This window comes from Thermobia domestica, chromosome 6, assembly GCF_964235325.1.
Source record: "Thermobia domestica chromosome 6, izTheDome1.hap1.1, whole genome shotgun sequence".
NCBI classification, from domain to species: domain Eukaryota; kingdom Metazoa; phylum Arthropoda; class Insecta; order Zygentoma; family Lepismatidae; genus Thermobia; species Thermobia domestica.
The window spans coordinates 26636449-26654588 of record NC_137459.1 but is presented as its reverse complement, the minus strand read 5'-3'; the positions used below and the strand labels follow the sequence as shown (position 1 = coordinate 26654588).

The 18140-nt window shown below is 36.1% G+C and overlaps 1 protein-coding gene across 1 annotated transcript in view; it reads right to left on the bottom strand.

Annotated features, from left to right (window-relative positions):
- The window catches only part of LOC145687649 (uncharacterized), a 115207-nt gene that overhangs the window by 2893 nt on the left and 94174 nt on the right, over nt 1-18140 (bottom strand). The gene's annotated exons all lie outside the window — the stretch shown is intronic.

The window sequence follows — 18140 nt, the reverse complement described above, 5'->3', positions numbered from 1 at the left end:
TTCTGGTGTGTGTGGCCCCTAGTTCGATCCCCGGTGCAAGTGACACTTTTGGATCACTTGCTGGTTTTTATGTTTAAATAATGCTTTTAATTTATATATTGTTTTATATCAGTATGTTGGTATTGATTTATATATTTTAAGTTATTATTATTATTAGGTTAAGAAATCCAGATCTGGTCATTGGCGACTAATTATTGTTATTATTAATTGTATGTAAATGTAATTGTTGTATTTACTATGTATATTTATATTATTTCTATTTTCAGCTATTACAAAAAATACCTCTAGTAAAAAGAATAGTTAGATAGCAACTCTGTTTCAGGGAATAACAGTCAGTTTCAAAGCATTCAGAGAACTCTTCTTTTTGGTAGGAGGACACCCTCCTCCCCACCATTCGTTTTTTCTACATAGCTTTGATACGATAGCTTTCCTATATAAACGGAAGATTTTTACAGGGAAGGGATCAGTTGACCGTCAGTCTTGGAGAAGACTTCGAACAGTCTCCAAAATGTAGTCTATAGGACGGACTCGGCTCTGTGAGCCGAGTGGGAACTTTTTTCTCCCCGTAAGAGAATATTAGTTCTTCAAGTAAATGAAGGGGGAGTATTACGGTGGTCTTGCTTAGACTCGTCAGGTTCTCCGAGTCTTAAATAGGGCAGAAGGCATGAGCTATATTAGGTTCTACCTTCTAGTAGGTTTTTATTTGTAAGGGACTTTCTTTCTTGGACTAAAATGAGGTCCTGTAAGAAGAAGGGATATAGAAATACAATTCTTATATTAATTCAAGAAACAGATTTTTGCTAGGGAATTAGGCCCTGTTGAATAGGGACAGGATTTGATCCTTGAAATGCTACATTCCATATTTAGGTGGATATGGCATTTAGATTAACAATTCCCAGATACTAGAATTTTTGAGTACGTGTTCAAAACTGAAGCTGTATACGGCTTTGGTCGGTTATAAGGTAATTTGTTCCTCTTGCAGGACGCAATAGGTTTTTACGAATACTCTGAACACAGATTCCTGGGTTCGATTCCTCGAAGTAGACTCGTAAGAGGCTACTGATAGAGTTCTTAGATTTTTTTTTTTGAATCACATCTCCTAATTCAGGGAGTATGGTTCTTAACTAACCTTTACCTGCCAGATCTATTTAAGGATCTTTCGCTACTTTAAGGCGAACTCATTCTCCTTACCTACCTATCCCTATAATAAGTTTTTAGATAGATATCCTTCTAGTGCATCTCCTATTTAAGGGAGTACACGAAATAGGGTCGTAGGCCAGGGCTTTTGATGTAGTGAGTCAATGCCCTTTATAAGTTAAGGTTGACAGAGGACGCTTTTAGTGAGGGCTAACCCTTCTGTCTGCCACAGGCACATAATTAGAGAAACCTTAGCTTTATTAAGTTTACTAAAACTAGAGAATAATTAAAGAATTAGAGAAGAGAATACCCAACAGTATTTCTCATGCAATTTTAAAGAAAGATATTTCATAGAATTATCAACTTTTTCTGAATAAACTTTTAATAGAGGTAACTCATGTGTTATGATTTCATATGTAGATAAGATCCTGAGTTATAAATCTGTTAATTAAGTTAATTACCCTAGACATTACATATTTTATTTTAAGATACGAGTCAGAATATAATTTATTATATTCTGATTTATTTTTTAAAGTTTGTCGAAAATTTTGTGATAGAGACACGAATAGCTATAGCTCACAGTCTGACGGATTTCAGTGTTACATATAAAAGTAACATAACCATTTAATTTTTTTTTTCGACAAACACCGGCTAAGTAAGTTTGTGATGGACAACATTGTGTTCTTAGGTTTTCTCGGTGTACTCCTATTTCCTCCCATAATATAATCCCACCAATTCTGCTATTGTCATTCACTTGCCTTAGTCATCGTCTTCCTTAGCCTAACAAGTATAATCGTGGGACATTAAAGTGAAAGAAGAATATTAATTGTTTTTGTTTTATGTCCTTATGTAATATCTCGATTATAAAGAGTGGGGCCTACTATTGACGTATGCTTCTAAATATAACCTGGGATTGAATTAAGATGATGGATGCACAGATCATCATGCATGATCAACATTTACATTACAAGCCGTTCCTCATCCCCTGTCTAGCCTACAGCAGAGTTGGATCACAGAACCACGCCACCGATTCCAGCTAGAATTATTTTAGGAAATCTCACTAATTCGTAGTAGTAAGGTTGGTTGACCCATCCTTGAGGATTGAGCGGGATTTGGTCAAAACGGTGGGTGATGGTCGGTGCGAGCCTATAGCGGAAAAACTTACGTCGGCCCAACGTTGGTTAAATGTATGACTGGCCAACCAACTATTCTCCCGACCTTCACGCAACGATACTAGAATTGACTATTTTCACAACCAAGAAATACGTTACTTTAGCGTTGGCTAAATGTCGGGAACCGCTCTTTTGGTTAGGAAATGGGTGGGAAATAGATGGGCCAACGTCGGTATGTCGCATCGTCACCATTTTCTCAACGTTGTGCCAACCGATTTTGCTACTAGGGATGAGATCCATATTTGTTCACACAACTGAAGCTACATAAATGATAATAATGATCATAATGACGTCAACATGTTTTGAAATAACAAGTTATTTTTCTTGAAATAATTGCTGAGTGGGTGCAAGGTAGTATTTTGCATTCTTGTATCACAATTAAGAGGTTCTATTTTCAACTCCAATAACTGGTCATAGAGTTTTTTTTCTACTCTTTATCAGTTCCACTAGGCAAATGCCGGGATAGTGACTCTGAATATATATCCTGGACGACTTTTTTCTATTATTGTTGTTGATGTGAGTGATTCTAGGTAGTGCAAAATGGTCTAGCAAGCTGTGTGTAGAAGTTTTTAAATATATAAATACACATTTAGGTATGAAGACAACATCACAGCGCAATTGTAACTTATTTAGGTGTAGAATATTTTCATCTCAAAGAAATTTGAGCTATAAAACAACTTTTCTATTAGGGAATAGAGTAATAGGACAAGTAACAACTATTTTGACAATGAGCTTCAGACTTTAACTATTTCATAGAACTGTCACCCAAGTGAAGCTATAGTATTATACAAACTGTAGATGAACGACCGCTGAGGTGAACCATTTGAGGGCTATGGATTGTAAAATGTATTTATCATTGAAAACTTACATTGTTCCAATCTTTTTGAAGAGCGTAATATCTGAAGTTATAATAGCTATTCAGAATCATACTCTTCAAGACCTGTATCAGAAATTCCAGTTTACGATACAAAGAAAACAAGAATAACAAGTTAGTGAACAAGGAAATTTCAATTGATTCATTTTGAGAAGAAATAACATATTACCGTCAAAATGGGCGACATGTCATTACTCATTACTACCAATAGGTAATTTACGCAAATGTATCTGTACAGCAATTCTATTAAATATTTATATTTTGTCTAAAGTTGTTAATCTAGGATTATTTGTGATATTACTCAATATAATCAATTATTTTCTCAAGCGTTTTATGTATTGTGATAAACTACCAATGGACGTATTAGGAAATAAATAACTCGTCATCAGCATTGGGTTCAATATGTCACCAAGGTCAAGTGTGATATAATGCAACTTCCAACACACTTCCTACTCTCGTCCAAGGAATGGAAAAACCTGTCACTCCCAAGAATGCTTTCCGAACTGGTTTTTCGTCATTATCTGTGACACATTTGTGCTACTTCCTGGTACCGTAATTCTTTATGATAGGTAGTGTATTAGTAATCAAACTGACGTCAATTCTTACCACCTGCTTATTTTGTATTTGCTTTCAGCTTCTCCATTAACATAAAGGGTTATTCAATGTGAAACACTGCGCCGTTTTCCTTCTTCCAGGAAATAATTAAAACAAAAAGCAATTGTAATTTGGACAATACAGGGAGTATTTTGAAATACTACTACTACTACTACTACTACTACTACTACTACTACTACTACTACTACTACTACTACTACTACTACTACTACTAATAATAATAATAATAATAATAATAATAATAATAATAATAATACCATATTTCGCAGGCACTACTATTGTCAGATAACCTCTTGCTATTAACGTAGCAATTATGGACCATACTCTTGAGTCGTTCTTACGTATGATTAGCATCGTACTAAGCGTTTGAGTAAAGCGAGCCATACTCCCTGTGATGTAGACAACCCACAAGTTTTGACAGTGTTTATAGGTTGCATAGCTATCGAAGCGTCGAATTATTTTTCATTAACCATATGTTTCTGCGCGAAAAGCGGGCATGTCGTCTGGCCCAAGAGTCGATAGGGCTAATGCAAGGCATTGCTAGTAAAAATAAGCGGAAACGTGTCTTAATGTTTTCCAAAATTCCACATTTCAAGGGAAGTAGCTAAACCTGCGTTCTCTACACAACGCATCCTTCACATACGAGCATAAAATCTCCTTGTCATTCCTCACAACATCTGTATATGTCTCTTTAGAGACACAAGTGAAAGACGTCTTGATAATAATCGGCTGGGGTACCATAAAGGGGAGATTTTTTCGATTGATTTTATCATATCTCGCACCGTTTGCAAGATTGATCCTTTTTCCGGTTGGAGTTTCTAATTCATGTATGATCAGTATTTTCTGTCTTCTTGCATGCAATATGTAATAAGCAAATACATTACACACACAATTAATTACAATGTCAGTGATATATGGTGTTCATTGGACAAAACACTCCAAACAAGAAAGATTCATCTTAGACAGGAGAAATTGCTATCCTTCGTTTTTCATTTGGCCAAGAAACAAACGCCTGAGAGATATACAGCCCCTGCATAAAAATATGTTGTGTTGGAATGTATAACTCATAGGATATGATGCTTTACATTTTTGAAAAATTTCAACACTTCCAGTGTACCCCTAAAAATGTAATACAGAAATAGCGGCCACATTTTTTTTTAAATATTCAATTAGAACTGGACAATCTACACAAAATTTGGAATCGACCAGCGAAAACGGCAGGTTTTCGAAGTGTTGTCGAAAGAAATGGAGAAAAACGCATAAATAGCATTTTAATACATAGGTGATTTTTTTTATTGTATTAAAAGCAACCTTATATGTTGTTTGGGATCATATCACTGAAAGAGAGCTTAATAATTTGAAATAAATTTTGGATCATAGTTACTAACCACCTTATGCTGGGATTTTATCATGTTACTTCGGTTAACGAGCGTATTCTAAGGGGGTAACGGGAGTTAAAATTTTATGATAACAATAAGTCATCTTGTACGATTTAATAATTACAATTTCACTCAAATGCGTATCGGAAGTGAATTGATTCCAAAATTATCCTCGTGCGAGAAACGAGTATATCAGCAAGTTCGAAATAAAAATAGAAAAGAAAGATAAATCTGTCTTTAAAATGAAATATTTTAGTTTAACGTCCCACGATTATTAAGCTAAGGGAGACGGATCATTAAAGCACATGAATGATGATGGAAGAGTCTGTGAAATGAGAATGTGGGAGGAAATGGGAGAACCCCGAGAAAATCCATGATGTTGTCCGACACAAACTTACTTCGAACCACCTACTGAGCTATCATGCCCGCCCTAAAATCTGACTTTAGATATCTTACCAAACATTACTCACGTGTAGAGATGCGCGACGAGACAAGATTTGTGCCTGTCTCGTCTCGAAAATGTGCTGTAAAAGTGATGTCTCGGCTCGAATTTTGTCAGGAAAATCCTGTCTCGACTCGTCTCGTGCGCATCCCTATTCACGTGCTTTAACAATATCCTTTCAAAATATGCTTAATTATTGATGAACTAATTAAAAGTTGGTGAAACTAAATAAGTAACCCATATAATGGTAAGTAATAATAGGAGAAAGTAAATCGATCAATTCGCTTAACGATACGTTAAAAAAATCAAGATTATCTTAATTTTGATCTTAAAATTTTGATACAATCTGACTGTAAACGACAAAAGTAATTTATCATGGTCTAGAGCCTTATTCCATATCAGCCTTTTAACACAACGCAAAACATGCAAAGAAAAAAAGTAATGATTCAAAAAATAGATAAAAAGATTTTGATCTTGGCCAGTAGTTAGTTTTTTGGATCAGGGGCCATAAAATTATTTTCTACGGAGTAAGCACATCATATTCAGTTAAGTAAAGGGTTTGGTAGCAATATATGTAGTTTTCCAGATATAAGGTGTACAAGGAAATTTTTGATAGAAATATATTGGATCTTGGATCAGGGTCTATACAATTTTTGAACGGCCTCTAAATCGAGTTTTCGTATTTTATACGGAATAAGCACATTATTCTGACAAGGAACGAACATGCACATGTTATCTGGACATCCGAATCAAACCTAGTCTATTCGACAAACATAACAAAGATATGTTCATGTACAAAAAAATTAAGTGCCATGTACGACGGAGTAAGTCCCTGGGGTCCATTATCCCTGTTAGTATAAAGAAAATCAAAGACTCGCAGTGAGATAGCTATTGCATCAACACTATTCATTGGAAAGTCATGGTTTATAATTCATTCTCTTCAGCATGAAACAAACTTTTCAGAGGTGTTATGTATTGGGGCCCATAATGTATTTGAACAGTGAAAATTGGGAGAATGTTGGGAAAATTCCCTCTAAAAATCCCTACCATCAACTTTGGACCCCTCTGGAGTGATCCGGGTAAAAGCACACAATCCAAATGTGTCTCTAAACTTACTATAGGGGTTAGGAAATGAATGTACCAAGTTTTGTATTCATAGACGGAATAGATATGATGAAAAAATATGTTTTTGTTATACAAGCTTTTCTCTCGCCTCAGCGATTTCCTGTTTCCTTTTTCGTTCCACCATTTTGTTCATTAGAATTATTACCATCTCTTTAGCTTCAAGGGTATAGTCGTGGAGATATAAAATTAAAAGATTTTATTTAATTTTTGAAGACCATAGACTTTATGAACTACAGGAGTGTAGAATAAAGTAATGGTGGGCACCAAAAAAAACTGTTTTTCGGTTTTTAGAAAAACCTAAACCGGTTTTTGAAAATTCCCAAAAAGCGGCTTCAGTTTTCTCCAAAACCGGTTCGGTTTTACACCGAAACCGGTTTTGGTTTTCTTCAAAACCGGTTCGGTTTTCCAGCGGATCCGGTTTCGGTTTTCTTCAAAACCGGTTCCGGTTTTTTCCAAAATTTGTTTTATTTTTGACCAGAATAGTGTTTCATTGTTCTCCGGAAACCGAATCCGTTTCCACAGAAACAGTTTTATGTGTTTTCCAAAGGTTTTCACAGAAAGCAGTTTCGGTGAAAACCGAACCGGTTTTGAAGAAAATCGAAATCGGTTTCGGTGAAAAACCTGTTTTTGGATAAAACCGAAACCGGTTTTGGTGAAAAACCGAACCGGTTTTGGAGAAAACCGAAATGTCGGTTTTTCTGTTTTTCTAGAAACCGGTTTTGCCCATCCCTAGAATAAACACAATGTTGATAGTTTTCTTTAGAACTCTTGCTCTTCTCAATTGATTATTTAATTCATTTTATCATCATAGACTTGTAGCCAACTTTCGTTTGGCACAACTCATAGCACTTTAAATTAAATAATTAACCACATGACTAAATATTCCATTTCAACACAAATGTGTTACTTTATTTATTTCATTTGTTAATTTATGCACCAAAGAGAGAAGAAAGCCAAGAAACTACTAAAACAAGGAACTAGCGTGCCTGCAAGGTATCCGCAATATATATATATACGTTTTGTCGTTTCTGTAGCGTCACTATGGGAATGACAATCTTTCCAACTCATTTACACATGGATTTTTCTTTAACTGTGTAATTATCTTGCTCATATTAGCGTTGACCGGATATGGAATGGATGTTTTTTTCTTTCCTATATTTCTAAGTCTATACAGAAGTTTCTTTAACTACACACCTTTGAAAAAAAAGAAAAGAAAAAAGAAAGAAAGAAAGAAAGAAAAAAAGACATTGTACCGGTCAATTTGCAATGAAACTAGGCTTGAAAGGTGTATATTAAACGAAATAAGATCGAATAATTTAAGATGGTTACGACACTTCAGCCAGAGGCGACTCCAGTCAAGTCAAGACTCGGTTTTGAGTTATTTCTGCAGATTTTTACAGGTCTTACAGAGAGAAAAATATGTGCTTACTTAACCCTTAATTGGTGACGTGAGGTCCCACGGACACCGAACACCTTTTTTTCTTCTCAATCTAGCAGACGATTGACCTTGAATACGTGCCACTCCCAGTACCTTTCTCGCTCGCAATTGGTTATAAGTAGCTGTTGAGTTCGGATGTCTAAGCGTCACTGTTACGTTTCCTTGCAGTTAGTGGAATCCCAGGGACCACACGTCACTAATTGTGTTACTATTTTGTTTGAGGGCAGTGTTCATGAATTGAGTTGAATTCTTTTACGTCCCCTTGAGCAGCGAGGCTATATGAGACGGGACCTACTGATCAACGTGGAGCCCGAACCATATGAGTTCCTGTCGGGAATCGAACCCAGGTCCCTGACGCCAAAAACGCGTACGCTAACCGCTTAGCCACGAAGGGGCTCGGCATTGTTCACATTGTATACATTTTGAAAAAAAAAAATTCACTTTTTCTCGTACAATATGGTTCACAAACCCGGCCCATCTAGTGTGAATGTATATAATTCTGAATTTACAGAAAAAGGTTAATTACATGTTACATGTTTCATGTCAGAAAGTGACAGTGATGCAGTGAGAAGTAAGGTAGAACAAACCTTTGCAGAATTGGCGAAACTAATATATAGTTAAAAAAAATCACAAATTTGTAAATGCCTTGCCTTCCATTGACAATAGTTTTGAGGAGTTCGTTTATTATAATTTCCCTACCAGTGTCAGTGTCGCCATATATAAAGATATCTTTATTTACATTAGAAAACTTATACCAGACTGGTTTGAGTATGTTATATCCATGCATATTGCTATATTTCTTTATTATATTTATAGTGCGTTATGCCCTATAGCTACAATGTATAATTAAAACGAGCTTGTCTTTCAAAAGTAATTGTGCTCCTTTTAATATTTATAATTAATAAGGTGTCCCAGGGATCTCACGTCACTAACTATGCACTAAAAATTCATTACACCAGTTGAGGGTTAATACTCCAAACGGAAAGCAAAACTATAGCTCAATAGTTACATATGAACAACTCGAGAAACAATTGTGTGTCACATTTTCCAACTTTCGAGAAGCCTGGAAAAATAGATCCAGGATTCCCATGTAGTTCAACGCAATGACACACACCAAACAAGCTACCCCTGTCATCTGTAGGTACATTTCGGAAATGAAATTACCTACATATTGTTCTGTGGCTTGATTCCAACCCATTTCATCTCAACTCAATTTCACTGGAGGTGAAGTTTCCCATTATGTTCAATCACACATTTAAATTACACAACTGATCGGTGTATCAATATAATTCACCAAGTGATATATTTTAATATACGGTACAAAACGGGGTTGTATATACCTACATACACTGAGAGAAATCCGTTATCAGGACGTCGGTATATTGTACAAATATACGGAAATCGTAAGTTTACTACGGAAATCTGTACGAAGCATACATTATCCACATGCTACATACGTACTGCCTATTTCCTGCTTAGATGTTACAGCATTCAGCTACATGATGTCTGACATTTAACAGTCTTCCGTATATTACATGTGTATACGTATGCTACGTCATACGTATGCTACGTATGCTACGTCATACGTATGCTACGTATGCATACGTCAGCTATATGTTACATACGTCCATCTGTATATGACATCCTTACCGCCTATATACAGCCATATAGAAAGAACGTATAGATGGAACACTTATACGGACAATATTATAAAACATACGTTTTTGGTTATACGTTTGCTGAAGAACGTTAAATCTAGTCGTACTTTAAGTCCAAGAACTACAGAATTTACGCATGTAACGTACGTTTTTACGTATGCTACATACGTTTTTCTCTGTGTATATGTATCATAGTATAAGCTCCAGTTTTAATTCAGATTAAAATAATGCAATCTTAGCTTTTACATTAAAATTTGTATCTTTTATTTTAGTGTGAAATAATAGCATACATCTAATCGTAAGTATAATTTCAAACATTCTTAGAGAGGGGGAGAAGAGTAAGTATTTGCAATACTGGAACAAGTGATTACTTACGTCTATAATTATATTATTATTATTATTGCTGTATATCGGTTTGAACCGGTTTCAGCTTCGTAATCTGACGGCCGTCTCTGGCAAGAGCAGATTATTTGAATTCCTCTTCTCCAAAGAACTTTCTGACCATATGACATGTGTCTAGTATTACTGATTTTTGTAGATTTGTTCGGAGATGTTTTGCGTTTATCTGTTCAAGTTTTGTCGCAGTACTTTTAGTGACAATTGCCTGTGGATGAAATAATGATTGGTCTTACTGTAACTTTCTGACATTTCCATAACTTATTCTTCCTGTTACAGTTACGTTGGCTGAACGTTCATTTTCGAAAGTAAAACTTTTAAAGAATTAACTACAAAATGATATGACTAGTATTGAATGCGATGTTTCAGTATTGATTGGGAAAGAGCTAAACCTATTTATATTAATGAAACAATCAGTGCCTTTGCGTACCTACAAAGCATGCCACATGGTTCAGCTTTATTAGAGGTCCATGTGAGTACTGTTTTATAAATATTTAAAACTAGCTGAAATACCCATTCTTCGCATGGGTCAGATAAAATATCTGCGCAAACCAAACTGAGAAATGAAAGAAGAAAATATCGGTCATTTTCTACTACTTTTACATATCCTGGTATAATCCCCCTGAGACACCCTTGTTTAAATTTTGAAAAGAAAACGCCTCTGGTGCTCAGCCCATGGGGGACGTATTTAGAAGTCAACGTCTGTGACAGTATCACCATTCATCTCAGCGACCACACAAACTATGGATTTGACACTAATATAGGTCATTTTGGATTATTTTTACATGTCTCGGTACCCCCCTCCCCGCAGGTGACCCCCGGCCCGCATACAATGGTAGCTGAATTTGAAAGTCATTGCCAATGGAAGTGTTATAATTGATCTCAGCGACCGCGAAAACTATCGGTCATTTTCTACTACTTCTACATGTCTCGATATCCCCCCGGTGACCACCGGCCCACAGCCGAATGGGGTAAATTTGGAAGTTAATGCGATCGTAGTTTCACCATTAATCTCAGCGATCGCGAAAACTATGAATTAGACACTTATATCGGTCATTTTCTACTAGTTTTACGTCCCGGTAATCCCCCCCCCTTCCTGAGACACCCCTGGCTCGAATTAAAAAAAAAACAAACTCTTCGTCTTGTTCTGGGGACTGGACCAAGGTACCTGTGACAAAACTTGGGCAACTCTCGGTCCACACGTCTGGTCCCCAGGCTGCACAGGAATACGCGACAAAACGTACTAGCGACAAAACGTACCACTTACCCTGAGGGATGCTTGTGAAGGGTTTTCTAAAAACACTTTAAATAATGACAAGCGACAAAACGTACCACTTGACTGGAGGGCTACTTGCGAAGAGTCTTCCAATCAGCCATCAAATAATGACAGGCGACAAAACGTACCACTTGATAGGACAGCATATAAGTATATATATATCGGCCAAAATAAGGTTAAAAGTTGAACAGATTGGTGGTGGGAAAAGTACCGATGCAAGACCAAGACTACGACTAAGGCTAAGACTAAGACCATGCCTGCAAGATTCATGCAACACCAAGACCATACCTGCAAGATTCTCGCCAGATCAAGACCAGCAAGAATCTTGTATATGCAATATTTAAATATTTGCTGATTTCCATCACACTTTATCTAGGCATTGGACCAGGAACGGATAGGTATTATTAGAGGGGCGCGGGCGCTTTCTCCCACAAGGGTCACCAGCATCTCAATGTCACAAATCAAGTTGCACAGTTTTCTTTCTACAGTAAGTCAATAGTATTAACAATTGGCAATTAAAACCTGATATTCTTCATCAGTATATTATTCTGAATTGTTCAAAATATTATATGAAGTTCAAGGAGAACCTATACTATATTACAAAATTAGCAGATGTTTTAGTGTACTAGTTTTTGATGCTACTGTATCTATCACTTTTGCATTCGAAATATTTTTTAATAAATCTTTTTCAATAGACATCAACATAAATGTTTTCAAATGTTCCTGAGACATGGTACTCGTTAGCCTATTTTTAATGTATTTCAGTTTATTTCAGTTTTGAAAAAAAATCTTTTACATGTTACCTGAGTTACGGGAAAGTCAACAAAAATTTGTATGCTGGAAACCTGGATAAGTATTACTGCAAAATTTACAATTCTGCAAATTTAAAAAGCAGCACATTGGACAATTTTGCAACATGTTTTGCATTCGCTTTCCTTGTAAACAAATGTATTTTCTCCTAATTCTGAATCACTTGCACCATCAGGACAGTCATTTTTTCTCGGTTGTGCTCGTCATCAAGACTGACTTTCAAGGATATCCACGTCCTTCAAAAGTCCAAGAGAATACCTTTGTAGTATCCTTGGAAACTTCTTAACTGAAGTTTTTCAGAAAATATGTAAGTTTATCGAAATGCACGTCTGGAAGTTCTGTTACTTGGTTGAAGTGTCTAGGGTCCAAATAATCCATAAAGTACATTGCTTCTTGAATCTTGAAGAAATACTCGAAACTACCATGTCCAATATTGTGTTGAATGCTTCGATGCAGTACCTGGTCATTGGGTAGAAGCAGCTTCATCTTCATATTCACAGGAAAATCTTTGTCCATCTCTGAAGGCGAATTGTCGACAGGTCAATAGAAGAATAAAAAAAAGAAATCACGTTCTAAGTCTTCAAATTTGTTATTGGCCCATTTTGCAAAGCTTAATGCTGCATTCTTAACGGATTCAAAATAATATCTCTACTCTTTCACTTGAAACAGAGCAGTCTGCACCATCCGATAGGACTACACTAGCAGCACCATCTATTTGGAGATAGTTTGACAGAGAGGTCATCACTTGAAATATCTTAAGGAACATTTGTGCTGTCCGAGTTGTTTTGAACTTGAGAAGATCTTTTATATATCCTTTCGCTTTACACCTAGCTTTTGGTTTGATATTTTCTGTAGAAGCAATTTTCTTAATTACTATGGTCAACTCTATATACAAAGCACTTTCTGGGTTCGAAAAATGACCAAACTTTTTCTGAAAAACAGTGTGTTTTCTACCATCTTATTTCCGCAATAACTGTAAGACGCCTTTGTTAACATTTGATCTTCCAAATGTCCATTCGCTGATAAGACTCACGCATAAATATCGCACAGTCATTCAGCAGAACAATGACACAGAATCAATGCAATTTTTTGTCAGATCACATATGACATGATTGAGTATATGAGCGTAACACCACACGTGTAACTGAGTTTCTTAGTGGTTAAGCGGTTAGCGTATGTGCCTTTGTCGTGGGAGACCTGGGTTCGATTCCTGGCTGGAGCTCATGTGCTTCAGATTTCCCGTAAATCAGTATGTCCCGTCTCATATAGCCTCGCTGCTAAAAGGGCCGTTAAAATCAAAATCAACTGAATCACACGTGTAACTGATCATAGATGAATTGAATAAATCCGAATATTGTCCTTGCATGTTACTTGAGCCATCGGTTGAATTTCCAATCCACTTTTTAATATCAAGATTCAACTTCTGCAGAATTTCCAGCAGTAAACCGCAAGGACACTGGCCTGTGGTAGATATGCATTTTACAATGACAACAATACTTTGTTTAACAACCATTTTAACAACATACCGTAAAACAACAGAGCACTGGCCTGAAACTACTATATCTTGAGTAGTGTCTAATAGAACAGAAAATATTGAAGCTTGAGAGACTTCTTTCAAAATATCTTCTCTCATAAGTGTGTTGATAGCATTCAAAACAAAATTCACCGTGTTTAGTAAAAGTTATGCGACCACTATCCTGCTTACTTCCTCGTATATGACTCTTCTCGGTGACCTTATCTAAATTACTTTTAAGCGGAAAATCAAATTTGCTTAAGAAAGGAATAATATCCAAAACGTTTCCATGACCTATAGCTGTGTCTTTCAGTTTATAGGCTGCTACATTTCCTCTGTAAATGAGCCCTCTGTTACCAATGAGTTTCTGCACTTTGACAACTCGATACATTACCTGTCTGTTCTTCTCAACCTTATACTGCCGTTGTTTTACCTGTTCATGAGGAAGTAGTTTCTTAACATTATGTTCTCTTTTGTTAGATATGTAAGCACCCACATTGGTCTAATGTGTTTTGGAAGACTCGTGTTCTCTTACTCGCTGATAAACGTGTTTAATGTTACGTTTGTCACGTACAGAATCTTTAAGAGAAGTTTGTTTGATCTGGAGAATAATCTGTGAACACGCTGTAAAAAAAAAATACTTGAAGTGGTACGTTTTGTCGCGGATTAAATATCCGAAATGTTTTAATTAGTCCAAGACAGGTTGTAATTTATATAAGTGGTACGTTTTGTCGTGGAATAAATATCAGAAATGCTTTAATTAATCCATGACAGGTTGTCATTTATGACAGGTCGTCAAAAGTGGTACGTTTTGTCGCGAAAATTCAAGTGGTACGTTTTGTCGCTGGTACGTTTTGTCGGGACACCGGCTGCACAGACACACAGACAGACAGACAAACAAACAAACAAACTCTTTATTTTATTTATATCAGATATACATGACAGATAAATATATATGGTGAACGAAAATTGAATTTCTGTCATGACCGTAAAAAAAAAAAAAATTTATCTGCTAAATAATTGAAAGAGTGCCACGGATAATTGTCTAGAATCTAGTAGCGATAATCAGTGTATTAAATTTCATGTGGTCTGCTGCAATATGCCATAACTAATTGTAATTCATTTAGTTCCTGTAAGGCTTATTACATTTTAGTAAACTCAAAGCTTACTTTTGCAGGTGGAAATTTGTTATCATTACGCCATTGCGTCACTTCAAAATGTATTTATCCGATTTAAGAATTTTCGAATTGTCTTTGTCAAAGATGTGGAAATACGGACAATGAGAAAGTAAGTATTACGGAAGGGAAATAATACGAAACATTATTATTTCCAGCTGGTCATGAACCAGAACATTATATGCGTTCGTCAAGATAGAGAATGGTTTATATTATACTTTACTAGTATATCAGTGTATGAAGATGTTCGGCCAACGGTAAAGGTCTAGGTCACACATTTTTTTTTCACTTTTACAATTGAGTAAAAAATTGTTGCAGTAGTGGTTTAGTATAGTGATTTTCTAACAGTTTACGATGGAGAGTACACTTGTATTTTAACCCTGACGAATAAAATAATAATAATAATAATAAAGGTCAAAGAAACGGCATATTTGTGGGGAATAAATTTTCGTAAAACCAGTGCATTCGTGTAAGAAATTTAGAGCGATGCCTCGTGAAATATACGAGGTGTGATCAAAAAGTACGGTGAATAATTTTATTACAAACAAAGCAATAAGCTTACATGAAATTTGATTTAATCTCCTTCAAAACATTGTCCTTGGCAAGCAATGCACTTATCTCAATGTTGAATTCATGACTGGAAGCATTTCTAGAAGGCTTCTTTTGGAAGGGCGTTCAGTTACTCTATCGTGTCCCTCTCAATGTGTCAGGAATGGTGTCCAAACGTTTTCCTTTAGCCGCGGTTTTAATTTTTGGGAAGAACCAGAAGTCGGATGGTGCTATATCTGGAGAGTACAGTGAATGTGGACAGACAGGAATATTTTTTGGCCCGCCCAAAACTCACGGATCAAAGGCAAGGTGTGAAATGACGCGTTTTCGTGGTAAAGAAGGAAGCTATTTGTCCATTTAATCTGCGGTTAAAATACTTTTCACCTACCCATACGAGATGTATAGTTCTTCGGAAAACTCCGGAATACTCATTTGCCTGTTTAAGCAAATCATTGTGGCACTTTTTGCACGTTTTCATCTGTTTTGTGACGTCGAAGGACGCCTCGACCGTTGCTCGTTTTCAACCGACTCAATTCCGCTTTCAAATCGCTCATACTACTTGCAAACAATATTTAATGCCACCGCTTCATCGCCATACGATGATTCTGACATTTTGGGAGTTTCTTTGGCATTTGTTTACAGCTTAGAACAAAACTTAAATTTGGCGCGCGACAGACACTCTTAATACGTCCTCACTCTTCTGCCTCTGGAAGCCAACTAACATGTCACAACTCGTTCAAACTCGACACTGACTGTACCAAAGGTTTAGGCTACCGGTCTTACTAGTTGAAATTGATACAGTATTTGTAGATGGCACTCTGCAACGACATTCACCGTACTAAACACTAAAAAAAGAACAAATGTAGCACTGTAGAGAGAATCATGTTAAGGTACCAATCAACAAAGCTATGTTTCTTTTGACATTTATACTTCGAGACTTACGTTCGACTACTGATGGGTAAACAAGCAGTTCAAATCATTGCCTATATTTAACAATAGGCCAACGTATAATTTAGTCTCGGTGCTGAAATTGACAAACAAGCAAAAATGCAACCACTTCTACTCCCTCTAGATGTGCTAAGGGTTTTTATCTTCACTGAGGGAGTGAAATTGGATTTCAATGCCATTGAAACTGGCACCAATCAGCTCATGGATCCCGGAAACTGGATTCGACACTAACCTAAGTCTGGAGAAGGAATTAAACAATATACTGAACTTCCTAAAGAATATATTTGGATGGATAATGTTGGAAAATTAATAGATAGGTTATTAATAAATGAAGAAGATAAAGCTGGTGATAATAGTTTTCACAATGAGAAAGTAGGTATAGTAAGTATGATTAATAATAAGCTTTCACAATTTATTCCTAATGATTCAAAAGGTATAGGTTATTTAATTAAGATATTAAACACACTACCACCAAGATTTTGGAATGATGAGAAACTTAGTAAAAGGCTAATAGATGACTTGATTAATAAAATTCCATTTGATTTGATTTGATTTGATTTTAACGTCCCGTTCAGCAGCGAGGCTATATGAGACGTGGACCTACTGATTAACGTGGAATCCGAACCACATGAGCTCCCACCGGGAATCGAACCCGGGTCTCCCACGCCAAAGGCGCGTACGCTAACCGAAATTCCATTTGAGTTACATTTTACAGGATTTTCGTACTGCGGTCAACTTTGGGTAATATAGGTCACTTTCAATGACTTTATATGTCTCCTGTCCCCTCCTTCCTAAGAGTACTAGAATGTCTTACCCCGACAGTGCTTGTTTTCCCAAACTGTTTTAAATATGTATTCCAAGTTTGGTTAAAATTTCTCCAAGCATTCCATACTTATGCTGGAACATACACACATACATCCATTTTTATATGTATAATGATTTTAACCTGTCGCTGTTTTTTTTTTTTTTTTTTTTTTTTCTTGTCAAGTGGGACTCGATATTTAATTTTGTCCATCGAGTCACGCTCGACATGCTTTTTGCAGTTGATTCTGTTCAGTGTCGAGCTGCATGATGTTTTTGTTACTACATCTAGTGGGCAATCTTTAAACTATGATGTTCACTCCTGTTTTAATAGATGGGGTTAATGTAATAGATTTTAACTTTGAAAACCTACCATTATATACAAAACACTGTAATTTGGCATTAATTGAAACCAGTTGAGATAAACTTGGGAAATATAAAAGAACTACAATGGGTTAAGGTTTCTAGTAAACGGTATCCGTTAAGAAAAATGAAGAAAGAAAGAAAAGTTTTTAAACGAATCTACAGTTAAACGTTTATTAAGAAAGCTATAATTGCTAGGCTTTATGTATTCCGGTACATTTTAGACAACATGCGAAAAATGAATTTTAAAAAATTACGAGAGTTATCATTTATTGTTTTTTATTCTTCGAACGATTAATTCAGTCATCTTTATTAATAATAGCCCTCTGCTGGTCTAGTGGTTAGCGAGTATGCTTTGGTGCCCATTGCACCGGGTTCAATTCCCAATGGAGGAGCATAAAAATGCGATTTCACAATTAATCATCCGTCTCCTCTTGCTTAAAACTAACGTGAAACAACAACAACAACA